The sequence below is a fragment of the Cherax quadricarinatus genome, chromosome 41 (genome assembly GCF_038502225.1).
Source record: "Cherax quadricarinatus isolate ZL_2023a chromosome 41, ASM3850222v1, whole genome shotgun sequence".
Classification (NCBI taxonomy): Eukaryota; Metazoa; Arthropoda; class Malacostraca; order Decapoda; family Parastacidae; genus Cherax; species Cherax quadricarinatus.
Genome location: NC_091332.1, coordinates 27,380,475 through 27,407,890, shown reverse-complemented (window position 1 = coordinate 27,407,890; position 27,416 = coordinate 27,380,475). Strand labels below are relative to the sequence as shown.

The following is a 27,416-nucleotide window of genomic DNA, read 5'->3' as shown; positions in this document are numbered from 1 at the left end:
CTTATTCTCTTGCTTCTTGGCTGGCCAAAACCCTCACTCCCTTTCTTGGTACTTTTTCTCCTGCCCACCTCCGTTACTCTCAAGACTTCATTGAACGGGTTCGCTCTCTCCCGACCTGTAAGATGCTTAGTCTTGACGTTGAATCCCTCTTCACTAATGTCCCTCTTGATGATGTCCTTAATTTTCTTAGGGAGCAGGCCAGTGAAGGGTTTCTTCATCTCCCTATACCTACTGATGTCTTTCTTGATCTTATCCGTCTTTGTGTGGACTCTAATTCCTTTTCCTTGCATAGCAACACCTTCGGTGTCGCTATGGGCTCTCCTCTCTCTCCTGTCCTTGCTAATCTTTACATGGAATGCTTCCATACTGTTCTTCCTACTATTGATGTGGGCCCTTCACTCTGGCTCTTTGGCCTCATGACTCTAGTCTCTTTCAACCATTTTTTGATGCTCTTAATAAGCTTGCTCCTTCCATTAAGTTTAAAGTTGAATGGGAATCTAATTCTTTGTTTCCTTTCCTTGATGTTCATGTCCACCTCTCAGATACAGGTTTTGCCTTTTCCGTTTACCGCAAACCTATGCACAGTGGCATGTACATTCACTACTTTTCTTATCATGCTTCCTCTGTCAAGAAAAGTGCTCTCATCTCCCTCTTTCTCCATGCCCACCGCATTTGTGACTCTCAGTTCCTTGAATAAGAAATTTCCACTCTTCACAATTCATTTTCCCTTCTTGGCTACCCTTCCCATTTCAAATACTGTCTTCTCAGGTGCTAAATGGACTTTCTTCTCTCCCAAACTCTCTACTCCTGGTAACACTCCTGTCCTCTGCCTTCCCTATATTTTAAGTCTTTCTGATCTCAACAACTCTCTCCGTTCCTTAGACATCAAGCTTACTTTCCGCCAGATTAACACTCTTCGCACTAATCTCGTTCATACCTCTCCTCCCTCTACAGATGCTCCTGGTGTCTACTCTTTTTCTTGTTCCTCTTGTCCTCTTCAGTACTTCGGGAAAACTGGTGAATCTCTTTCTGACAGACTTAGGGAGCATAAAAGTAGTGTTAGGCTTGCCGACACTAACAATGCTCTTTTCTGTCACGTCATAGATCAGTCATCCTATTGACTGGTCTTCTGCTAAAATTATCTACCCTACTCCAACTTTAACAGTCGCCGTCTGGTTGAATCCTCCCTTATACACAACTTTCCTCGTATGAATCTTAGTCGTGGCTTCGTCTCTGTAGATGCCCTCCTCTCCCAAAACATTGTAAAATGCTCCAAACTTCAGAACACCCGTGACTTAACCTGATTCCTTTATCTTCTTCTCCTTCTTCCCCTTTCCACTTTCCTCTTTCTCCTTTGGGTTGTCTTTCTTCTGCCTTGGGTATTTGTTCCTTCATTATTTATTTTCCCCTCTATGTGTTTTTGCTCCTACCCTCTGTGGCACCTAGCTCCCTTGCAGTGCTCTTCTTTCTTAGTATTTGACTGACTCCACCTCCACCATACTACCTCCCTCACTACTACCTTCTACCTCCAATACTACCATTACCTCCTCGTGCGTACATATACTCCCTCCTTCTCTCCTTTTCGTTAGTGTGACTTTGTAAATGGTCCAAGTCGGACCCAAACGTCGTCGTAAGCTCCTCTCTTCTATGTGCGGGTTATTTGTGTATCGTTCCAGTCACGGTATTGTGCCTTTTTTGGTTATCAAAGCAATTCTCATGGTATATCAACTTCACCAATTTTCTTCATATAATTAGGTATCCCGAAGGGATACCTTTAAAAGGTTTCCTGATTTTTTTATTTTTTTATTAGTTTTTTTTTCCTTCCTCCAACTTTTCGATTTTATTTTACTTATAACTCTAGAACGCCTCATCTAATTGACTTCAAATTTGGAACACTCATGCAAGATAACGAAGACCAAATTCAAGGAACAACTGACATGTTCTCATTCCCTGCGACCAGAGTTGTTGAACACATTCCCAGCATCTTGGAATGACTGGGATCATTCCCAACATCCTGGAATGACTTGGATCATTCCCAGCATCCTGGAATGACTGGGATAACTTTCTAGATTCTCAGCGGCGGAGCTTCAAACTTTCACAAAAGATGTGAAAATACTCGACTACGTCAGAGGCTGAAATTCAGATGTGTTGGTGCAGGTTTGACCATTTTATGTGTTAAATAATGAGCAATTTTAATTCCCACTAAATCAACTTAAATCATTCTCAATTTACCTCTTCTGAACGAGTTCAGTTTACAATGAGTGATGTAACTTAGGGTCAGGATAGTAACTTAGGGTCAGGATAGTAACTTAGGGTCAGGATAGTAACTCAGGGTCAGGATAGTAACTTAGGGTCAGGATAGTAACTTAGGGTCAGGATAGTGACTTGGGATCAGGATTGTGACTTAGGGTCAGGATAGTAACAAAGGGTCAGGATAGTAACTTAGGGTCAGGTCAGGCTTATATTGTCCCAAGAGCACCCCCACAATGGGGTGTGCACCACGTGTTTTGACCTGATGCCGAGGTCTGACGCCGTCCAGAACAAAAGACCTCAGTCTTAAGCCGAAAAGGCGTGGCTGACAGACGTTTACCAAGGCAAGGTGTGACCATATAATTAGGTCTCCCCCAGAGGCCTCACAAGCCCAGCTGAACTATATCACAAGGGTCAGGATAGTAACTTAGGGTCAGGATAGTAACTTAGGGTCAAGATAGTAACTTAGGGTCAGGATAGTAACTTAGGGTCAGGATAGTAACTTAGGGTCAGGATAGTAACTTAGGGTCAGGATAGTAACTTAGGGTCAAGATAGTAACTTAGGGTCAAGATAGTAACTTAGGGTTAGGATAGTGACTTAGGGTCAGGATAGTAACTTAATGTCAGGATAGTAACTTAGGATCAAGATAGTAATTTAGGGTCTGGATAGTAACTTAGGGTCAAGATAGTAACTTAGGGTCAGGATAGTAACTTAGGGTCAGGATAGTAACTTAGGGTCAAGATAGTAAATTAGGGTCAGGATAGTAACTTAGGGTCAGGATAGTAACTTAGGGTCAGGATAGTAACTTAGGGTCAGGATAGTAACTTAGGGTCAAGATAGTAAGTTAGGGTCAGGATAGTAACTTAGGGTCAAGATAGTAACTTAGGGTCAGGATAGTAACTTAGGGTCAGGATAGTAACTTAGGGTCAAGATAGTAAGTTACGGTCAGGATAGTAACTTAGGGTCAAGATAGTAACTTAGGGTCAGGATAGTAACTTAGGGTCAGGATAGTAACTTAGGGTCAGGATAGTAACTTTTCAGTATTATTACCTGCAGGCAAATTGGTTGACGTGGGAGACTAGTAAAAAATAACTTGGAACCGTTGGAATCCATGCCATAACTGGAAAATGACTCATCCGATCGGCTTTAAATTTTCCCCACAGGTGTGATTCCTTGAACATAAGTCTCAACTTATTAATTCTATTGAATAAACAGAGATATTTATAATGAATAACAAAATACTTCTGACTGGCTTCAAAATATTATTAACGATACAGTGTATAACAAGGAAGGTGACCCACGAGTCTAGTCCCAGTGTATAACAAGGAAGGTGACCCACGAGTCTGGTCCCAGTGTATAACAAGGAAGGTGACCCACGAGTCTAGTCCCAGTGTATAACAAGGAAGGTGACCCACGAGTCTAGTCCCAGTGTATAACAAGGAAGGTGACCCACGAGTCTAGTCCCGGTGTATAACAAGGAAGGTGACCCGCGAGTCTAGTCCCGGTGTATAACAAGGAAGGTGACCCACGAGTCTAGTCCCAGTGTATAACAAGGAAGGTGACCCACGAGTCTAGTCCCAGTGTATAACAAGGAAGGTGACCCACGAGTCTAGTCCCAGTGTATAACAAGGAAGGTGACCCACGAGTCTAGTCCCAGTGTATAACAAGGAAGGTGACCCACGAGTCTAGTCCCAGTGTATAACAAGGAAGGTGACCCACGAGTCTAGTCCCAGTGTATAACAAGGAAGGTGACACCGCGAGTCTAGTCCCAGTGTATAACAAGGAAGGTGACACGCGAGTCTGGTCCCAGTGTATAACAAGGAAGGTGACCCGCGAGTCTAGTCCCAGTGTATAACAAGGAAGGTGACCCGCGAGTCTAGTCCCAGTGTATAACAAGGAAGGTGACCCACGAGTCTAGTCCCAGTGTATAACAAGGAAGGTGACCCACGAGTCTAGTCCCGGTGTATAACAAGGAAGGTGACCCACGAGTCTAGTCCCAGTGTATAACAAGGAAGGTGACCCACGAGTCTAGTCCCAGTGTATAACAAGGAAGGTGACCCACGAGTCTAGTCCCAGTGTATAACAAGGAAGGTGACCCACGAGTCTAGTCCCAGTGTATAACAAGGAAGGTGACACCGCGAGTCTAGTCCCAGTGTATAACAAGGAAGGTGACACGCGAGTCTGGTCCCAGTGTATAACAAGGAAGGTGACCAACGAGTCTAGTCCCAGTGTATGACAAGGAAGGTGACCCACGAGTCTAGTCCCAGTGTATAACAAGGAAGGTGACCCGCGAGTCTAGTCCCAGTGTATAACAAGGAAGGTGACCCACGAGTCTAGTCCCAGTGCATAACAAGGAAGGTGACCCGCGAGTCTAGTCCCAGTGTATAACAAGGAAGGTGAGCCGCGAGTCTAGTCCCAGTGTATAATAAGGAAGGTGACCCACGAGTCTAGTCCCAGTGTATAACAAGGAAGGTGACCCGCGAGTCTAGTCCCAGTGTATAACAAGGAAGGTGACCCACGAGTCTAATCCCAGTGTATAACAAGGAAGGTGACCCACGAGTCTAGTCCCAGTGTATAACAAGGAAGGTGACCCGAGAGTCTAGTCCCAGTGTATAACAAGGAAGGTGACCCACGAGTCTAGTCCCAGTGTATAGCAAGGAAGGTGACCCACGAGTCTAGTCCCGGTGTATAACAAGGAAGGTGACCCGCGAGTCTAGTCCCAGTGTATAACAAGGAAGGTGACCCACGAGTCTAGTCCCGGTGTATAACAAGGAAGGTGACCCGCGAGTCTAGTCCCAGTGTATAACAAGGAAGGTGACACACGAGTCTGGTCCCACTGTATAACAAGGAAGGTGACCCACGAGTCTAGTCCCAGTGTATAACAAGGAAGGTGGCCCGCGAGTCTAGTCCCAGTGTATAACAAGGAAGGTGACCCACGAGTCTGGTCCCAGTGTATAACAAGGAAGGTGACCCACGAGTCTAGTCCCAGTGTATAACAAGGAAGGTGACCCGCGAGTCTAGTCCCAGTGTATAACAAGGAAGGTGACCCACGAGTCTGGTCCCAGTGTATAACAAGGAAGGTGACCCACGAGTCTAGTCCCAGTGTATAACAAGGAAGGTGACCCACGAGTCTAGTCCCAGTGTATAACAAGGAAGGTGACCCACGAGTCTAGTCCCAGTGTATAACAAGGAAGGTGACCCACGAGTCTAGTCCCAGTGTATAACAAGGAAGGTGACCCACGAGTCTAGTCCCAGTGTATAACAAGGAAGGTGACACCGCGAGTCTAGTCCCAGTGTATAACAAGGAAGGTGACACGCGAGTCTGGTCCCAGTGTATAACAAGGAAGGTGACCAACGAGTCTAGTCCCAGTGTATGACAAGGAAGGTGACCCACGAGTCTAGTCCCAGTGTATAACAAGGAAGGTGACCCGCGAGTCTAGTCCCAGTGTATAACAAGGAAGGTGACCCACGAGTCTAGTCCCAGTGCATAACAAGGAAGGTGACCCGCGAGTCTAGTCCCAGTGTATAACAAGGAAGGTGAGCCGCGAGTCTAGTCCCAGTGTATAATAAGGAAGGTGACCCACGAGTCTAGTCCCAGTGTATAACAAGGAAGGTGACCCGCGAGTCTAGTCCCAGTGTATAACAAGGAAGGTGACCCACGAGTCTAGTCCCAGTGTATAACAAGGAAGGTGACCCACGAGTCTAGTCCCAGTGTATAACAAGGAAGGTGACCCGTGAGTCTAGTCCCAGTGTATAACAAGGAAGGTGACCCACGAGTCTAGTCCCAGTGTATAGCAAGGAAGGTGACCCACGAGTCTAGTCCCAGTGTATAACAAGGAAGGTGACCCGCGAGTCTAGTCCCAGTGTATAACAAGGAAGGTGACCCACGAGTCTAGTCCCAGTGTATAACAAGGAAGGTGACCCGCGAGTCTAGTCCCAGTGTATAACAAGGAAGGTGACACACGAGTCTGGTCCCACTGTATAACAAGGAAGGTGACCCACGAGTCTAGTCCCAGTGTATAACAAGGAAGGTGGCCCGCGAGTCTAGTCCCAGTGTATAACAAGGAAGGTGACCCACGAGTCTGGTCCCAGTGTATAACAAGGAAGGTGACCCACGAGTCTAGTCCCAGTGTATAACAAGGAAGGTGACCCGCGAGTCTAGTCCCAGTGTATAACAAGGAAGGTGACCCACGAGTCTGGTCCCAGTGTATAACAAGGAAGGTGACCCACGAGTCTGGTCCCAGTGTATAACAAGGAAGGTGACCCACGAGTCTGGTCCCAGTGTATAACAAGGAAGGTGACCCACGAGTCTGGTCCCAGTGTATAACAAGGAAGGTGACCCACGAGTCTGGTCCCAGTGTATAACAAGGAAGGTGACCCACGAGTCTAGTCCCAGTGTATAACAAGGAAGGTGACCCACGAGTCTAGTCCCAGTGTATAACAAGGAAGGTGACCCACGAGTCTGGTCCCAGTGTATAACAAGGAAGGTGACCCACGAGTCCAGTCCCAGTGTATAACAAGGAAGGTGACCCACGAGTCTAGTCCCAATGTATAACAAGGAAGGTGACCCACGAGTCTGGTCCCAGTGTATAACAAGGAAGGTGATCCACGAGTCTGGTCCCAGTGTATAACAAGGAAGGTGATCCACGAGTCTGGTCCCAGTGTATAACAAGGAAGGTGACCCACGAGTCTGGTCCCAGTGTATAACAAGGAAGGTGACCCACGAGTCTAGTCCCAGTGTATAACAAGGAAGGTGACCCACGAGTCTAGTCCCAATGTATAACAAGGAAGGTGACCCACGAGTCTGGTCCCAGTGTATAACAAGGAAGGTGACCCACGAGTCTGGTCCCAGTGTATAACAAGGAAGGTGACCCATGAGTCTAGTCCCAGTGCATAACAAGGAAGGTGACCCGTGAGTCTAGTCCCAGTCTCATTAGTAGTAACCAGTTACCAGTAACCAGTGTACCAGTAGTTGACTCACTACCAACCGTCTCTGCCTGAGTCACTGTCTATTCATATTGTGCTGACCACAGCAGTATTCAAAGACCCCCTCACATATGGGTATTGTGGGCGGCCAGTCAGTTATACGAGAGTGAGCAAGAGAGGCAGGATCGGCTGTGGCGCCCTTCCACATACTTCAGTTACAATATACGTACTTCCAGCCTACGTGAGTATTTTTACCCAATCCACGTGTTCGAACTCCCACATGATACCAGTGTATAACAAGGAAGGTGACCCGCGAGTCTAGTCCCAGTGTATAACAAGGAAGGTGACCCGCGAGTCTAGTCCCAGTGTATAACAAGGAAGGTGACCCACGAGTCTGGTCCCAGTGTATAACAAGGAAGGTGACCCAAGAGTCTGGTCCCAGTGTATAACAAGGAAGGTGACCCACGAGTCTAGTCCCAGTGTATAACAAGGAAGGTGACCCGCGAGTCTAGTCCCAGTGTATGACAAGGAAGGTGACCCGCGAGTCTAGTCCCAGTGTATAACAAGGAAGGTGTCCCACGAGTCTAGTCCCAGTGTATAACAAGGAAGGTGACCCGCGAGTCTAGTCCCGGTGTATAACAAGGAAGGTGACCCACGAGTCTGGTCCCGGTGTATAACAAGGAAGGTGACCCACGAGTCTGGTCCCAGTGGCTCCAAATTTGAAATATTACTGAATGGTTGTAATCAGATTAATTACCCGAGAATATCTTTTCTGATCGGCTTCAAACTTTTATCATTGGTGGGTTTCGTTGAAACTCAGCTTGTGACTCACTATGAGCTGTGTAAATATCAATTTGACAGTTTTATTAAGTAAATTGCTTCCCAGGTTATAACTAGTGAATGACTCTTCTGATCGGTTTCAAACCCTATATTCTGATTTATCTTAACAAGAAATGTTTTTGGTTCTAATTATGAGTTGTGGGGAAGCCAATTTCTTAGTTTTTCTAATTTTATCAAATTTTTCTTACAGAATTGTAAAGAATTTTAAATAAACTGTAAATGTAAAGGGAAACTGACCCCCCCCCCCAAAAAAAAAAAAAAAAAATATCGGCGGATTTATGTCGTTTTTAAGTTTAAGGCGAAAGTTGCTTATTTTTCGTAACAATTTCAGCAATATTTTCGTTTCCTCCATCACAAATTTTCGTTTATTACTCGATATCGCCTTATTGGACCAGCTTAAAGATTTCGATGCATAATTCATTCCACTGTTCCAACACTCTGCTTCCCATATTTTTTTTCTATAATTTACAACTGCATTCTCTTGTTATTCCTGATATAGGCACTAAGAATTTTTCCGTTTTTTTCTTTCGTATCCTTTCATTACCCTATGTTCACATCTGTTTCCTCGTATCAAACCAGCGTGAACATCGGTAGTATTGACAGTGTTCCAGGACGCAGTTCTGGCAGTTATTTTCCAGCTCTCAATTCCACCATATTTTATCCACATATTTTATAAGAGTGGACACTAAATACCTGCTAAATATCCTAACTGTGACCTGACATATGTTGAAAATAACATTTTTGTTTAATATTTCTCTCTATACATCCTAAAGCTACTTTATACTTTGGCTGAGTAACATTTGCATTTCTCGTATTATCAAAAACTGGCCTCCGGTGAGTTTTTTCGTTAGCAATTACTGCTTCACTTCCTTTCTCTGTCTACTTTCAGTGTTTTATAATATTGTTTAGACTCTTAATGTCACCTGTTTTTTTTTCCTTCTGTTTGCAGTATATATTCATCGTTATTAAGTTCATCATTCATCTACCGTGTATTATTCGTCTATCATTCATCTGCCATTCACCAGTCATTTATTAATCTACTATTCATCATTTATGGAACATTCATCATTCATCTATCAATCAACTATCATCATCCATCTATCATTCATCATCCATATATATCATTCATTACATATCTATCATTCATCATTCACTTATGATCCATCTATTATTCACCATTCATCTATCATTCACCATTCATCTATCATTCACCATTCATCTATTATTCTATTTGCTGACTTTACACAAGTTATTCTATAGTGATATACAACCATTTTCAATATTTATTTAAATTAAAAAATTTTCTTCGTCCTTAAACCTTAATATTGTTGTCTGCTGCCCTTGATGCTTCCAGTATATTGATATAAAAACATTACTGGAACAAGTAACATCTCCCACGCTGACATACTACTGGAACAAGTAACATCTCCCACACAGACATATTACTGGAACAAGTAACATCTCCCACGCTGACATACTACTGGAACAAGTACCATCTCCCACGCAGACATATTACTGGAACAAGTAACATCTCCAGCCAGTGATTTCATCGACCTTGTTGAACTATATGTTGGCTTTACGTGTTTTTCTTCCGAAAATCACCTCTTTCAGTAGACTTTTGGACTACCCATGGGTTCGCCACTCAGTGCCGTCCTGGCGAACCTGTACATGGAACGTCTGGAAGCCGAGCGATTTTCCACTATTATTCCCTTGTTTGTCACCTGGCTCCGTTTTGGTAGGTAAGACACATGGACAACAGTTAGGAAACTTTATTCCGAAACGTTTCGCCTACACAGTAGGCTTCTTCAGTCGAGTACAGAAAGTAGGCAGGAGCAGTAGAAATGTGGAAACGATGTAATCAGTCCATCACTCTTAAAGTCGTAGATTTGAGGTTGTCAGTCCCTCGGCCTGAAGAAGAGTTCCGTTCCATAGTCTGAAACAGTCTGAAGAGACAAGCGACAGTGTGGAGACTTATGTACTGTCGGAAGGAGACGTGCAGGGTGGTAGAACAGAGAATGTAGTCAGTGAGAGGTCACGTCTATGACTATGACTGAAGAAATACTTCCTAACATCCCTTTGACTCATCTGAGTCTTCAACTTCCTATTGTGACCCCTTGTTTCTGTGTCCCATCTCTGGAACATCCTGTCTCTGTCCACCTTGTAATTCCTCTCAGTATTTCATGTCATCATGTCCCCCTGCCTCCCCCCCCCCTCGTCTCTTTCCTTTCCTCTAGTGTCATCAGGTCGATTTCCCTTAACCTCTCCTCGTAGGACATGCCCCTTAGCTCCTAGACTAGTCTCGTTGCAAACCTTAACACTTTCTCTAATTTCTTGAAGTGCTGAAAGATTTCTTACTGAGGTGTCGGAATGCTATTCTTAGGTTTATCAGGCACCCATATGCTGCAGCAGTTATTTGGTTGATGTGCGCCTTAGATGTTCTCGCTTTTATGCTCACCCCAAGACCATTTTCCTTGAGTGATGTTTGCAGTCTTTGACCATCTAGCCTGTACTTTGTCTGCGGTCTACTCTGCCCTTCCCCAATCTTCAAGACTTTGCACTTGATGGGGTTAAACTCCAGGAGCCAGTTGCTGGGCCATGCTTGTAACCTGTCCAAATCCCTTTGTAGTCCTGCCTGATCCTAGTCAAATCAGGCAAACAGGGACACTTCTGTGTGTGTGTGTGTGTGTGTGTGTGTGTGTGTGTGTGTGTGTGTGTGTGTGTGTGTGTGTGTGTGTGTGTGTGTGTGTGTGTATGTCATAGTGAAGATGTGCATGTGTGTGCTCACCTGTATGTTGATGCTGGGGTCGAATCTTAGCTCCTGGCTCCACCTCTTCGTTAGCCACCACTGGGTTCACTTTCTCCTGGCTTCCAGAGCCTTGCCATACCTTTTCTTAAAGCTATGTATGGATTGTGCCTCTACCACTTAATTCTTCAGGTTATTTCATAACATCCCTGGAACTCATCAGTGTTTTCAACTTACAGTTGTGCCCTCGTGTTCCTGTACTCCGTCTCTCAATCTATCTGTCCCTACCCACCTTGTCAATTCCTCTCAGTGTTTCGTACATCGTTATCATATCACCACCAGTCCCTTCTTCTAGTGTTATCAAGATTTCAGTGTTCCCCTAATCTCTCCTCACAGGACGTGCCGCTCTGCTCCTGGACCAGTCACGTTGCAAACTTTCGTACTTTATCCAGTTTCTTGACATGCTTGCCAAGGTGTGGGTTCCATACTGGTGCTGCATACTCTAGTATGGTCATGACATATACTGCTTACTGTGTTGTGAATTACTCCTTTCTTGTGTGAGGGCGTGTGCTCATTTGTGTGTAATTACCTACATATAGTTGCAGGGGTTGATTCTCAACTCCTGGCCCTAACTCAACTTATTGCTGGCCAGATACACGCCCAGCCTCATGGGTCTTGTCATAAATCCTCTTAAAACTATATATGGACCCTGCTTTCATACAGTCATTCCACGTTCTGACCACCCTCAGAGACTGAAAAGGTGTTTCCTGACATCCTTATAACTTATGAGCCATCTCTATGGCTCAAATGTACCAGTATGCACCTGCTTCTCGCTACTCGGACTTTCCCTGTCTGTTCACTCAGTTCTCTTTATTACTTTGTATTGTGTTATGTAATTTGGTTCAGAATATACATATGTGTAATATGAATGTATGTATGTACCCAGGGCCAGGAAGAAACATGACTTCTAACCAAGCTACCGAGCTTTTTGAGGCATCTGTAGTTTAGTGGTATAAGGCGTCACTTGAGGAGCTATGCCACTGATCTTTATCCATGTATAAATGCATGTGTGTTTGTGTAAACATCTATATGTGGTTTCAAGTAGTCATGTGTGGAAATATAAACACTTAAGCAGTATAATCTGATCTTTTATTAACAACGTTTCGCCCACAGAGTGGGCTTTATCAAGTCACAAACAGATCTACCTGGGTAAAAGGTACCTGCGTATTTATAGGATGGAGTCAGGTGGAGAATGCTGCATGTGACAGTCTTCCGAGTAGGGTGACAGAGGCTAGGACCTTGGGTAGCTTTAAAAAGAGATTGGATAAGTACGTGAGTAGACCTTCTGCAGTGTTCCTCCATTCTTATGTTCTTATGTGGGATAACGATGAAGAAGTTTCTTGGCAAAGGGTTCAGCTATGTTATAGAAGCCGTTGTTCTGGTTGAAGTTGTTGGATATACAGATAAGTGATGATTCCAGGATTCTTCGGTATTGAGTGTTGTTTTCTCTGACGATAAGTCTTGCGTTTCTGTAGTTGATTAAATGGTTGTGTGAATTTCGGTGCTGAACACAGGCATTCCTTTGATCGTCAGATCTGCCTGCGTACTGGTGTTCTGAAATACGTGTTTGGAGGTCTCTGGATGTTTCGCTGATGTATAATTTGCTGCAGTTATTACAAGGGATTGTGTGCAGAGGATTGAAGCTTGTCCTGTCTATTACCTGTCTGTTACCAGTAATAGAACAATAAAGGACAATAAATGATTACATTATACTGCTTAAGTGTTTATATTTCCATTGTGTCGGTATTTATACCATTTATTTCCAAGGGTCATGTGTGTTGTGTGTGTGTGTGTGTGTGTGTGTACTCGTTTGTGGTTGCAGGGGTCGAGTCACAGCTCCTAGCCCTGTCTCTTCGCTGGTCGCTACTAGATGCACTCTTCCTGCTTCACAAGCTTTGTCGTATCTCTTGTGTGTGTGTGCGTGCGTGTGTGTGTGTGTGTGTGTGCGTGTGTGTGTGTGTGTGTGTGTGTGTGTGTGTGTGTGTGTTTGTGTGTGTGTGTGTGTGTGTGTGTGTTATGGTACCATGGTAAGCTGTTCTGGAAGGCTCAGCACACCCTGCTAGTGCGTCGTCAAGGTCAGAGGAAACCCTGCTAGGTACAGTGTGATGTAACCAGGTTAATTTTGCTATACTACACACCACACAAACAAGATGTGCAACACAGCTAAATAACTACAGCTACAACTAGTTCTCTTCCTTCCCTCTCATCTCCCTCTCACTTAGTTATTACCTCGCCCTTTATTCCCACTTATCCTTCCCAACACTGCTAGTCTCTACTCCTACCCAACCTTTCATATCCCCATGCTGCAGTAGGTACTAACACCGCCACCCCTCTTCTTGATCACTTAAGAACATAACATAAGAGAGAAGGAACACTGCAGCAGGCCTACTGGCCCATGCGAGGCAGGTCCAAGTCACCTACCGACTTATGCCACTGACCCAATCTAGTCAGGTCCAGGTCACATCCACTTAAGGAAGGAGCGCGGCATCAGACCGACTAGCACAAGCTAGTTAGGTCAAACTCAAACCAACCCACACCCATTCATGTATTTATCTAACCTATTTTTAAAACTACACAACGTCTTAGCTTCTTTGACTCGGGAGTTTGTTCCACTCATCCACAACTGTTACCAAACCAGTGCTTTCCTATATCCTTCTTGAATCTGAATTTTTCCAACTTGAAACCATTGCTGCGAGTCCTGTCTAGGCTAGATATTTTTAGCACGTTATTTACATTCCCTTTATTAATTCCTATTTTCCATTTATACATCTCAATCATATTCTCCCTAATTCTACGTCTTTCTAGAGAGTGCAGATTCAGGGCCTTCAGTCTATCCTCATAGGGAAGATTTCTGATACATGGGATCAACTTTGTCATCCTCCTTTGCACGTTTTCCAGAGCATTTATATCCATTCTGTAATACGGTGACCAGAACTGAGCAGCATAATCTAAATGAGGCCTAACCAAAGATATATAGAGTTGATAAATTAGACACATGTGCAACTCTTGGGTATCTTTATTGAGGAAACGTTTCGCCACACAGTGGCTTCATCAGTCCATACAAAGGAGAATCTTGAAGAACAGGAGGAGAATGAGGTAATCAGTCCCTCAACCTTGAGTCGATGTGGTCAGTCCATCAATCTTGAATAGAATACGGCATACGTGCTGAGAAGGAGCTTATAAACCGTTGGCAGGAGAGGTGCAGAAGTCATAGGTCGTGTAACATTTGTTCAATGTTGAAGTAGGTCGTGCCGAAGAATTAGGCAAGCGAAGAATTCCCAAGTATTAAGATCCCAAGAAGTTGCAGTGTCTGACAGGTTTGTAGATGAATGGTTCAGAGAACCGACATGTTGATAAATTAGACACATGTGCAACTCTTGGGTATCTTAGTGGTGACGTGTACTTAGCTCAGTGGTGACGTGTACTTAGCTCAGTGGTGACGTGTACTTAGCTCAGTGGTGACGTGTACTTAGCTCAGTGGTGACGTGTACTTAGCTCTGTGAAGACCTGTGTGTGTGCTCTCTGTGAATCTGAACCAGGATGCCCTCTCTTGAGCAGCTTTACCAGCAGCTGAGAGAAGAGCTCAGAGTTGCTAAGCTGGAGATACGGCGATTAACGGAAGAGAACAAGAGGATTCGTAGTAATCCTCCTGTTGTGAGTCCCCAGGTTAAGAGGGGAGCTTGGTCAGTGGCCGGGCAACATGGAACCAAGCTGAGGATCAAGAAAACGGTTGGAGAGGCAGAAACAACGAGAAACCAGAAGACTATGGTGGAAACTTCCAACCCATTCTCCTTGCTACCTGACGAATGTGAGCGTTCTACTGGGAATGCCACAACGAGCACCAAGGAAGCATTGGCAGACGTGAGTGAGACATCATTAGAAACCCCAACGAAGACCATCGAGAACGTCTTGACGAATTCCACAAGTGGTGTAATGCTACCTGACGAATGTGAGTCGACTACTGGGAGCATCACCAAGGACGACGCCAAGGAAGGTAAAAACATTGTTGTTGTTGGGGATAGCCAGATTAGGTACATGAATAGGGCATTCTGCTTGAAGGATAGGAGTAGGAGGCAGAGAGTGTGTTTTCCTGGGGCTGGGATGAAGGATATTGTTAGCCGTCTGGATGACATCGTGAGAGGTAATGGGAGCAATCCAATTATCTGTCTCAGTGCTGGAGGCAACGATGTTGGCAGACGTAGGAGTGAGGACCTGATTAGCAGGTATAGGTCAGCTATAGATATAATTAGGAGGAAGGGTGGGAAACCTGTCATATGTGGCATTTTGCCAAGGAGAGGAGTTGGAAATGAATGGTTGTCCAGAGCAATTGGTGTCAATTGCTGGCTGGACAAATACTGTAAAGAAAATGCGATTACATTCATTGACAACTGGAACCTCTTCTATGGCAGAAATGACATGTATGCCAGGGATGGGGTTAACTTATCTAGGTGTGGGGTGGGAGCACTGGCCAACGCAGTGGAGGGAGCTGTTAGGTCTTTAAACTAGGAATAGTTAGTGGTATGGGTTTTGGCGGGAAAACTGTGAAGTCGCACTGTAGTAATATGAGTACTAGGAGAAATAGCAATAGGCAAAATGAGGTGGATATTGGAAAGCCAGTGGCACTAATTGACAAGGACAGTAATAGGTTCAGTGGAATAACAGAAAGGAGCAGGAAGGGTAAAGAGAGAGGAGGGTCTTTAAATATTTATTACACAAATAGTCGCAGTGCTAGGAATAAGATGCACCAGTTGAGACTAGTTGCTAGTGCAGGTAACATTGATGTATTTGCCATTACTGAGACGTGGTTTAATTCAAAAAGTCGGGACATGCCTGCAGAATGTCACATTCAGGGTTTTAAATTGTTCCAAGTAGATAGAAGTGTCGGGAAGGGGGGTGGGGTGGCATTGTATGTCCGAGATCGATTGAACTGTTGCATAAAAACGGGTATTAAGTCCGAAGTAACACATACAGAGTCTGTTTGGATAGAATTTTCAGAGGGGCATGAAAAATTAATTTTAGGTGTGATATACCGTCCCCCAAATTTAGATAGGGACCAGGGGAGACTACTATGGGAGGAAATTGTTAAGGCCACAAGGCACGATAATGTAGTAATTCTAGGAGACTTTAACTTTAGTCATATTGATTGGAATTTCTTGACTGGGAATTTAGAATCATACCACTTCTTAGAAGTAGTTCAGGATTGTTTTTTGAAGCAGTTTGTGACAGAACCTACAAGGAGTAATAACTTGCTTGACTTAGTTCTGGCAAACAATGAATCCCTTGTTAATAATTTAGAAGTTTCAGAGGAACTGGGTGCTAGCGACCACAAATCAATTACATTTAGCATTGAATGGAAGTATGATAGTAGGGATAACTCAGTAACAGTCCCAGATTTTCGCTTAGCAGATTACGATGGGCTTAGAGAATACTTATAATCTGTTGACTGGGGTAACGAAGAGAGCTATCAATATGACAGCTTTCTGAACACCATACATGCTGCTCAAAGAACGTTATCCCTTATAAAGAAATTAGATCAAATAGAAATGACCCAAAATGGATGAATAATAGGCTGAAAAATCTACTAGGGCATAAGAAAGGAATTTATAGGCGTATTAAAAGAGGTGAGGGTCATCTTATGGATCAGTATATTGATATTAAGAGGGACATTAAAAAGGGGATAAGAAAAGCTAAAAGGGACTATGAAATTAAAGTTGCTAGGGATTCTAAAACTAACCCAAAAAGTTTTTTCCAGGTATATAGAACAAAAGTCAGAGATAAGATAGGTCCCCTTAAAAATAACTATGGGCATCTTACTGACAAAGAGAATGAAATGTGCTCGATTTTAAATAATTATTTTCTCTCGGTTTTTACACAGGAAGACACTAATAATATTCCAGTAATTAATTTTTATAGTGGGCCAGAAGAAGATGCATTATATAACATCACAGTCACTAGTGAAATGGTTGTGAAACAGATAGACCGACTGAAGCAAACTAAGTCACCGGGTCCTGATGAGGTTTTTTCAAGGGTTCTTAAGGAATGCAAAATGGAAGTCTGTGAACCATTAACTAATATTTTTAATTTATCTCTTCAAACAGGTGTAGTGTCTGATATGTGGAAGATGGCTAATGTAATTCCTATTTTTAAAACAGGGGACAAGTCGTTACCGGCAAATTACCGCCCAATAAGCCTGACCTCGATTGTAGGCAAATTACTAGAGTCAATTATAGCTGAGATTATAAGAAGCCATCTCGATAAGCATAGCTTGATTAATGATACTCAGCATGGATTCACAAGAGGCCGGTCTTGTCCAACTAATTTATTAACTTTCTTCAGTAAAGCTTTTGAGACTGTTGACCACGATAAAGAATTTGATATCATTTACTTAGATTTTAGTAAGGCATTTGATAGAGTTCCGCACCAAAGACTGTTAAAGAAAGTAGCAGCTCATGGCATTGGGGGAAGAGTGCTCTCGTGGATCGAATCATGGCTCACAGACAGGAAGCAGAGAGTGTCCATAAATGGGGTTAAATCCGAGTGGGGTTCAGTAACAAGTGGCGTTCCACAGGGATCAGTCTTGGGCCCGTTGTTGTTTATAATATATATCAATGATCTTGATGAAGGAATTACTAGTGATATAAGCAAATTCGCCGATGACACAAAGATGGTAGGATAATTGATTCAAACGTAGATGTTAGGGAACTTCAGGAGGATTTAGACAAACTCTATTCTTGGTCAGAAAAGTGGCAGATGCAGTTCAGTGTAGATAAATGCAAGGTTCTGAAGCTCGGGAGTGTCCATAACCCTAGCACTTATAAGTTAAATAATGTAGAACTTAGCCATACAGATTGCGAAAAGGACTTGGGGGTTATGGTAAGCAGCAACCTTAAACCAAGACAGCAATGCCTGAGCGTACGTAGTAAGGCAAATAGATTACTGGGATTTATATCAAGACCAATTTAGGTTGGATAAGTACATGAGTGGGAAGGGTTGGATTTGAGTGGGACTTTCATACCAGAGCTTATTTCTTGGGTAGCATTGAAAATTGGGTTGGGCAAATGTTTTGTTAGTGGGATGAATTGTAAAGGACCTGCCTAGTATGGGCCAACAGGCCTGCTGCAGTGTTCCTCCTTTCTTATGTTCTTATGTTCCTAAATCCTTTTCGCAGTCAGTAATATTAAGATCTACATTATTTAGTTTATATGTGGCGTGGTTATTTTCCTGTCCAACATTCAGAACTTTGCATTTGTCTATATTAAACATAATCTGCCACTTCTCTGACCACTGCATCAGCCTATTCAAATCATCCTGGAGTGCTCAAATGTCCTCATTAGAAGGAATTAGACGGCCTATTTTGGTGTCATCGGCAAATTTGCTTAGGTCGCTATTTATTCCTTCATCAATGTCGTTTATGTAAATTGTGAACAACAAGGGGCCCAACACTGACCCCTGTGGAACACCGCTTGTGACGTGCCCCCTTTCTGATTTCTCCCCATTTATGCAAACTCTCTGCTGCCTATTTGTCAACCACCCCTCTACCCAGGAAAAAAATTCACTTCTTTCTTACCACTTCCTCGTCTCTCTCAGTTTCCCATCCTCCTCACTATCTGTTTGCCACTAGTTAAGAAGGGTTGTAGTGTGTGGCAACATGTGGCAACAGGTGGCAACAGGTGGCAACAGGTGACTTGCAGAATATTTGGTCTAAAACAATGCATGTAACTGGATGTTCCACCTTTATATGGAAACAAATAAAAGAACACCGGGATACTGACCCAGTCGTCCACTCACTAGTGGTCTCGTGGCTCAGGTGGCAGTCGTTTAAGCTCACACCCTGAAGGAACAAAGTTCGATCCTCGACAAGAGTGAAACGTTGGGTATCTTCCCTGCTCCCGATCACTTAGGAATAAGTAGGCGCTTGAGTGTTAGGTGCCTCGTGTGGGTTGCATCCTGGGAAGAGCATCAAAACATATCAGTAGTACTGACCAGTGAGCTAAATATCCTGCTCCTGGATGATGGCACACTAGCAGGTACAAAGGAGTCTCTTCTAGGTGATCTTACACAGGTGATGACACGGGGACAGGAAATGAGTCTCATCCTGAATATATCCAAATGAGAAATCATCTCAGTCAAACCTACCAGATCAAACCTACCAGAGCATCAGTCATTGCCCCCACAAATAGAGTCTTTGGAAGCAATGCCATTGACACAATTCTCGGGAAGAAACTGGAGTTGAGGAAATGGAACAACGAACAGGCAGTCTTGACACCCACGATGTCTTGTACCTTCTCACAAAGTACTTGAGTCTGCTCGGGCTGACATATTTCCTAAGATATCCACTTTCATATGATAACCTTATACTGCACGAATATGACAGTATCCTGAGGCAGATTTTTACAAAAGTACTCAACCTTACTCTAGAAAATGGGCAGTGGAACCAATTTACACTTCCAGTCAGGCTAGGAGGCATTGGTGTCCGCAAGTCATCACAGATTGCGCTACCTGCTTTTCTGTCCTCATGCGTTGCATCCAGAGGGCTTGTAGCAGCGATTCTCCCTGAATATCTTAGGGACAAGATTGGAGTCCAGGACAAAAAGTTCATTGACGGAGCCATGATCTGGGATAATTTAACAGGCTCTGAAACCAGACCTGCTCCCCCCAAAAACTACAAACAGTCGCACTGGGATGGCCCAGTTGTGGAGAACATAGCCTCAACAATGCTTCAGAGTGTGTCGGGGAAGGATAGAGCCCGCCTCCTGGCAGTGAGAGCTCCTCATGCAAGGGACTTTCTGTTGGCTATTGCCAACTCCAGCCTTGACACACGCCTCGACCCACAGACCATCCGCACTGGTGTTGCCCTACGACTTGCCGCCCCTATTCTCGCCGAACACAGGTGTATTTGTGGCAGTGAAGCAGCAGACCGATTCGGGTTCCATGGTCTTGTGTGCCGTAAATCCGAGGGAAATATTACAAGACATGAGGAGGTTAATGCCATTACCAAGAGGAGCATCACAACAGCCGGATGCCCAGCAGTAAGGGAGCAACCTCAACTATACAGATTTGATGGCAGCCAAAAGCGTCCAGATGATATCACTCTTGAAGCCTGGACAGACGGTAAGCAAGTGGTGTGGGACTACACATGTGCATCTACCTTGGCTGATATATATCTCCAATACACCAGGGAGGAAGGAGGGGCAGCCGCCTGCTTCTGGGAGTCCCAGAAGTCTATAAAATACGTAGAACTTGCCCATCATTATATGTTTGTTCCCATAGGTTCGGAAACCCTTGGCTCATGGGAAAAGAGTGCATCTAAGTTCCTTAAGGAGCTAGGCAGCTAGTTTTATGTTCCAGTTACTCAGCACTAATGTTCAGAGGGGTAATGCCTGCTGTATTTTGGGTACGCGCCCCAGCTCTAAGGAGCTGGATGAGATTTTCGCATTATAATCTGTGACAAACACGCAATAATATGTACTAGATATGTATCTCTCACACCTCATGTACTGTATATGAAATCTTTATGTCAACAATGTATTTCTTAAATCTTTTGTACCGTATTATGTAATAAAATATACAGCAACCTTATTACCGAGCTTATACCTTCCAGGAACCATTCTCTCACCCTCCCACTCACCCTCCCACTCTCTACTAGGACTACCCCTCCCACTCACCCTTCCACTCACCCTCCCACTCACCCTCCCACTCACCCTCCCACTCTCTACTAGGACTACCCCTCCCACTCACCCTTCCACTCACCCTCCCACTCACCCTCCCACTCACCCTCCCACTCACCCTCCCACTCTCTACTAGGACTACCCCTCCCACTCACCCTTCCACTCACCCTCCCACTCACCCTCCCACTCACCCTCCCACTCTCTACTAGGACTACCCCTCCCACTCACTCTTCCACTCACCCTCCCACTCACCCTCCCACTAACCCTCCCACTCACCCTCCCACTCACCCTCCCACTCTCTACTAGGACTACCCCTCCCACTCACCCTCCCACTCACCCTCCCACTCTCTACTAGGACTACCCCTCCCATTCACCCTCCCACTCTCTACTAGGACTACCCCTCCCACTCACCCTTCCACTCACCCTCCCACTCACCCTCCCACTCTCTTCTAGGACTACCCCTCCCACTCACCCTCCCACTCACCCTCCCACTCTCTACTAGGACTCCCCTCCCACTAACCCTCCCACTCTCTACTAGGACTACCCCTCCCACTAACGCTCCCACTCTCTACTAGGACTACCCTTCCCACTCACCCTCCCACTCTCTACTAGGACTACCCCTCCCACTCACCCTCCCACTCTCTGCTAGGACTACCCCTCCCTCTCACCCTCCCACTCTCTACTAGGACTACCCCTCTCACCCTCCCACTCTCTGCTAGGACTACCCCTCTCTTTCACCCTCCCACTCTCTACTAGGACTACCCCTCTCTTTCACCCTCCCACTCTCTACTAGGACTACCCCTCTCTTTCACCCTCTCCCTCTCTACTAGGACTACACCTCTCTTTTACCCTCTCCCTCTCTACTAGGACTACACCTCTCTTTTACCCTCTCCCTCTCTACTAGGACTATCCCTTCGTTTCATCCTCCCACTCACCCTCCCACTCTCTACTAGGATTACCCCTCCCTCTCACCCTCCCATTCTCTACTAGGACTACCCCTCCCTTTCACCCTCCCACTCTCTACTAGGACTACCCCTCTCTTTCACCCTCTCCCTCTCTACTAGGACTACCCCTTCCTTTCACCCTCCCACTCACCCTCCCACTCTCTACTAGGACTACCCCTCCCTCTCACCCTCCCACTCTCTACTAGGACTACCCCTCTCTTTCACCCTCTCCCTCTCTACTAAGACTACCCCTCCCTTTCACCCTCCCACTCTCTACTAGGACTACCCCTCCTTTTCACCCTCTCCCTCTCTACTAGGACTAACCCTCCCTCTCACCCTCCCACTCTCTACTAGGACTACCCCTCCCTTTCACCCTCTCCCTCTCTACTAGGACTACCCCTCCCACTTATCCTCCCACTCCCCTCCCTTTCAATCTCTAATAGGACTACCCCTCCCTCTCACCCTCCCACTCTTTACTAGGCCTACATTATGTTAGGTAAGGTTAAGTTAGATTATGTTAGATTAGGTTAAGTTAGATTATTTTTTTTTTATTATCACACTGGCCGATTCCCACCAAGGCAGGGTGGCCCGAAAAAGAAAAACTTTCACCATCATTCGCTCCATCACTGTCTTGCCAGAAGGGTGCTTTACACTACAGTTTTTAAACTGCAACATTAACACCCCTCCTTCAGAGTGCAGGCACTGTACTTCCCATCTCCAGGACTCAAGTCCGGCCTGCCGGTTTCCCTGAATCCCTTCATAAATGTTACTTTGCTCACACTCCAACAGCACGTCAAGTATTAAAAACCTTTTGTCTCCATTCACTCCTATCAAACACGCTCACGCATGCCTGCTGGAAGTCCAAGCCCCTTGCACACAAAACCTCCTTTACCCCCTCCCTCCAACCCTTCCTAGGCCGACCCCTACCCCGCCTTCCTTCCACTACAGACTGATACACTCTTGAAGTCATTCTGTTTCGCTCCATTCTCTCTACATGTCCGAACCACCTCAACAACCCTTCCTCAGCCCTCTGGACAACAGTTTTGGTAATCCCGCACCGCCTCCTAACTTCCAAACTACGAATTCTCTGCATTATATTCACACCACACATTGCCCTCAGACATGACATCTCCACTGCCTCCAGCCTTCTCCTCGCTGCAACATTCATCACCCACGCTTCACACCCATATAAGAGCGTTGGTAAAACTATACTCTCATACATTCCCCTCTTTGCCTCCAAGGACAAAGTTCTTTGTCTCCACAGACTCCTAAGTGCACCACTCACTCTTTTTCCCTCATCAATTCTATGATTCACCTCATATTTCATAGACCCATCCGCTGACACGTCCACTCCCAAATATCTGAATACGTTCACCTCCTCCATACTCTCTCCCTCCAATCTGATATTCAATCTTTCATCACCTAATCTTTTTGTTATCCTCATAACCTTACTCTTTCCTGTATTCACCTTTAATTTTCTTCTTTTGCACACCCTACCAAATTCATCCACCAATCTCTGCAGCTTCTCTTCAGAATCTCCCAAGTTAGATTATGTTAGATTAGGTTAGTGTTAGGTTAGATAATGATAGGTTAGGTTAGGGTTACGTTAGGTTAGATTAGGTTAGGTATTGTTAGGTTAGGTTAGGTATTGTTAGGTTAGATTAGGTTAGGTATTGTTGGGCTAAGTTAGGTTAGATTAGGTTAGGTATTGTTGGGTTAGGTTAGGTATTGTTAGGTTAGGGTAGGTTTAGGTTAGGTTAGATTAGGTTAGGTATTGTTAGGTTAATTTAGGTATTGTTGGGTTAGGGTAGGGTTAGGTTAGGTTAGATTAGGTTTGGTATTGTTAAGTTATGTTGTTACGTTAGTTATGTTACGGTACTTCAGAATATATATGCCTAGATTTTGTTAGAGTGGGTTAGGTTAGGTACGGTTAAGTTAGGTTAGAATAGATTAGGTTTATTTAGGTTAAGTAAGGTTAGCTTAGGTTAAGTTAGTTTCAGTTAGGTTATGCTATGTTAGGTTAAGTTTGGTTAGGTATAGTTTTGTTGGGTTAATTTAGGTCAAGTTTGTTTAGGTTAAGTTAAATTAGGTTACGTTAAATTAGGCTAGCTTTGGATTGGTTAGGTTATGTTAAATTAAGTTAGGTTATGTTAAATTAGGCTAGGCTAGGTTAGATTATTTTAAACTGGGTTAGGTTAGGTTAAATTAGGCTAGGTTTGGTTAGGTTAGGTCAGGGTAAGTTAGGCTAGGTTAGGTTGGGTTAAATATAGTTACGTTAGGTTAAATTAAATTAAGGAAGGCTAGCTTAGGTTAAGTTAGGTTTAGGTAAGTGTAGAGTAGTCATGTTAAATTAGGTTACGTTATGTTAACTTTTATTTACATACAATTGCGCGACAATAATTTTCAAGCGAATATTAAAATTGTTATATTGAACATGATTGTAGATATTAAGAGAGAGAGAGAGAGAGAGAGAGAGAGAGGAGGTGTGTCTACCTTCCTGGTGTGGCTGGCTTCCCCTCTCTCCATTAATAAGGTACATCTCCCCTCCACTCTCCCCTCGTGAGGGTCACCTCTTGTCCATTTCCTGTCACCAGCCTCCCCCTCACCCCACTCCTCTCACCAATCTCCCCTCTCCCCTAGACCTTTAACGTTTTAATCCCTTCCCCATCTCAGAGTCGGTCTATACTAACCATCCTCTTCCCCATCCTTTTCCCCATCCCCTTCCCCATCTCACGCCTTCTCCTCTTCCAACCACTGTTCCAGGACCCATCCTTTCTCTTTCGAAGGCGCTGGCCCCTTCCCGAACCCCATCACGGTCCTAATTCACCTCTGCCCACCCAAGACACCATCCCCCACCAGAGACACCATCCCCCACCAGAGATACCATCCCCCACCAGAGACACCATCCCCCACCAGAGACACCATCCCCCACCAGAGACACCATCCCCAACCAGAGATACCATCCCCCACCAGAGATACCATCCCCCACAAGAGATACCATCCCCCACCAGAGACACCATCCCCCACCAGAGATACCATCCCCCACAAGAGATACCATCCCCCACCAGAGACACCATCCCCCACCAGAGACACCAACCCCCACCAGAGAAACCATCCCCTACCAGAGAGACCATCCCCCACCAGAGATACCATCCCCCACAAGAGATACCATCCCCCACCAGAGACACCATCCCCCACCCAAGACACCATCCACCACCAGAGACACCATCCCCCACCAGAGATACCATCCGCCACCAGAGACACCATCCCCCACAAAGAGACACCATCCCCCAACAGAGACACCATCCCCCACCCAAGACACCATCCACCCACCAGACACACCATCCCCCACAAGAGACACCATCCCCCACCAGAGATACCATCCCCCACAAGAGATACCATCCCCCACCAGAGACACCATCCCCCACCCAAGACACCATCCACCACCAGAGACACCATCCCCCACCAGAGATACCATCCGCCACCAGAGACACCATCCCTCACCAGATAAACCATCCCCCACACAGAGACACCATCCCCCAACAGAGACACCATCCCCCACCCAAGACACCATCCACCACCAGAGACACCATCCCCCACCAGAGATACCATCCGGCACCAGAGACACCATCCCTCACCAGAGACACCATCCCCCACAAAGAGACACCATTCCCCAATAGAGACTCCATCCCCCACCAGAGATACCATCCCCCACCAGAGACACCATCCCCCACCAGAGACACCATCCCCCACCAGAGATACCATCCCCCACAAGAGACACCATCCCCCACCCAAGACACCATTCCCCACCAGACACACCATCCCCCACCAGAGACACCATCCCCCCCCCCAGACACCATCCCCCACCAGAGACACCATCCCCCACCAGAGATACCATCCCCCACCAGAGACACCATCCCCCACCAGAGACACCATCCCCCACCAGAGATACCATCCCCCACCCAAGACACCATCCCCCACCAGACACACCATCCCACACCAGAGACCCCATCCCCCACCCCAGACACCATCCCCCACCCAAGACACCATTCCCCACCAGAGACACCATCCCCCACCCAAGACACTATCCCCCACCAGAGACACCATCCCCCACCCAAGAAACCCTCCCCCACAAGAGACACCATCCCCCACCAGAGACACCATCCCCCACCCAAGACACCATCCCCCACCAGAGACACCATCCCCCACAAGAGACACCATCCCCCACCAGAGACACCATCCATCACCAGAGACACCATCCCCAACCAAAGACACCATCCCCCACCAGAGACACCATCCCCCACCCAAGACACCATCCCCCACCAGAGATACCATCCATCACCAGAGATACCATCCCCCACCAGAAATACCATCCATCACCAGAGATACCACCCCCACCAGAAATACCATCCCCCACCCAAGACACCATCCCCCACCAGAGACACCATCCCCCACCAGAGACACCATCCCCCACCCAAGACACCATTCCCCACCAGAGACACCATCCCCCACCCAAGACACCATCCCCCACCAGAAACACCATATCCCACCCAAGACACCATCCCCCACCAGAGACACCATCCCCCACCCAAGACACCATCCCCCACCCAAGACACCATTCCCCACCAGAGACACCATCCCCCACCCAAGACACCATCCCCCGCCAGAGACAACATCCCCCACCCAAGACACCAACCCCCACCAGAGATACCATCCCCCACCAGATATACCATCCTCCATCAGAGATACCATCCTCCACCTGAGATACCATCCATCACCAGAGATACCATCCATCACCATAGACACCATCCCCTACCAGAGATACCATCCTCCAAAAGAGATACCATCCTTCACTAGAGATACCATCTTCCACCAGAGATACCATCCCCCACCAGAGATACCATCCCCTACCAGAGATACCATCCCCCACCAGAGATACCATCCCCAACCAGAGATACCAACCCCCACCAGAGATACCATCCCCACCGAAGATACCATCCTCCACCAGAGATACCATCCTCCACCAGAGGTATCATCCTCCACCAAAGATATCATCCCCCACCAGAGGTACCATCCCCCACCAGAGATACCTTTCCCAACCAGAGATACAATCCCCCACCAAAGATACCATCCTCCACCTGAGATACCATCCTCCACCAGAGGTACCATCCTCCACCAGAGATACCATCCCTCACCAGAGATACCATCCCTCACCAGAGATACCATCCCTCACCAGAGATACCATCTTCCACCAGAGATACCATCCCTCACCAGAGATGCCATCCCTCACCAGAGGTACCATCCTCTGCCAGAGATACCATCCCATACCATACCATACCACAGATGAAAGGTCACACACACATGAGCTACTAAGTCTCTGCGAAAAACACACCTTAAGCCAGCAGATAGTGGAACCAACAAGACTAGAAAACACACTTGACCTTATCTTCACAAATAATGAGGACCTGATAAGAGACATAAGAATATCAAAAACAACTAATTCCGATCACAATCTAATCGAAGTCCAGACGTACATGCATAGGGGTCCTGAACAGCAGAATGCATGTACCTGTGAAGGTGTCTTCACAAAATACAATTTCAACAACAAGAACATCAACTGTCACCAGGTAAACCATGTCCTAAACGAAACATGTTGGGAAGATGTCTTAAATGACATGGATCCAAACCAGTGCCTTGAAAGGATCAACTTCCTGGTAGCCGAAGCATGTTCTAGGCATATTCCCCTAAGAAAGAAGAAGAGCAGGAGTAAACTGGAGAGAAAAAGACGCTCCCTCTACAGAAGACGACGAAGAGTCACTACGCTCCTCAGGAGTGCTAGAATATCTGATACACGAAAGGAGGCGCTGACCAGGGAAGTGGAAACTATCGAACTTAAGCTAAATGACTCTTACAGGAACCAGGAGAGGCAGGAGGAGCTTAAAGCTATTAGTGAAATTGAAAGAAATTCAAAATATTTCTTTTCA

At 45.7% G+C, this 27,416-nt stretch overlaps 1 protein-coding gene across 9 annotated transcripts in view; it reads left to right on the top strand.

Moving 5' to 3' along the window:
• LOC128695950 (G-protein coupled receptor moody) overlaps window positions 1-27,416 on the top strand; it is a 284,935-nt gene that overhangs the window by 35,238 nt on the left and 222,281 nt on the right. The window contains exon 1 of one of the 9 annotated variants that reach the window (XM_070093132.1): window positions 7,321-7,418. The exons of the other annotated variants lie outside the window; for them this stretch is intronic. The gene's annotated coding sequence lies outside the window, so the exon portion shown is untranslated. Of the gene's footprint in view, window positions 1-7,320; window positions 7,419-27,416 lie in introns of those variants that run through there. 9 annotated transcript variants of the gene reach the window in all.